Genomic DNA, 543 nt, shown 5'->3' on the forward strand with positions numbered 1-543 from the left:
GCCATTTTTTGGTTGCAGCCATCATTGTTGTTTGGCGGGCCCAGGCTGGGGATTCGAACCTGCCACCTTGGGTGTATGTGGCTGGCGCCTTAGCGGCTTGAGCCACAGGCGCCGAGCCCAGTGTGGGCATTATTGAAGTGACATTTGTGTGAAGGTTTAAAGTAGATGAGTCCGTCATATGGCTATCTAAGGGAGTGAGAGCTTTCCAGGAAGGGGAAATAGCCAGTGCAAAGGCTCAAAGGTAGGAATGTTCTGGTACATTTCTTGGAACGAATGAGTGGAAGATAGGAGACGAGTTCAGAAAGGTAATGGGAAAAGTGGCATATCAGGGCCTAGTACACTAAAATAAAGACTTTGACTATTGCTCTGAGTGAAACGGGAAGCCACTGCTGGGTTTGTGTTACAGAGCAGTGATGCCTTTTAACTTGTAAAAGGTACTTTTCAGACTGGGTACTTTCATACTGGCTCACTCCTATAATCCTAGCACTCTGGGAGGCTGAGGTAGGGGGATCCTTTGAGCTCAAGAGTTGGAGACCAACCTGA

The 543-nt window shown here is 48.3% G+C and overlaps 1 protein-coding gene across 2 annotated transcripts in view; it reads left to right on the forward strand.

The window, feature by feature from the left end:
* NOL6 (nucleolar protein 6) overlaps nt 1-543 on the forward strand; it is a 14,469-nt gene that overhangs the window by 3,346 nt on the left and 10,580 nt on the right. The gene's annotated exons all lie outside the window — the stretch shown is intronic.

This window comes from Otolemur garnettii, unplaced genomic scaffold (assembly GCF_000181295.1).
Source record: "Otolemur garnettii isolate 467f Iridium unplaced genomic scaffold, OtoGar3 scaffold00172, whole genome shotgun sequence".
Lineage (NCBI taxonomy): Eukaryota > Metazoa > Chordata > Mammalia > Primates > Galagidae > Otolemur > Otolemur garnettii.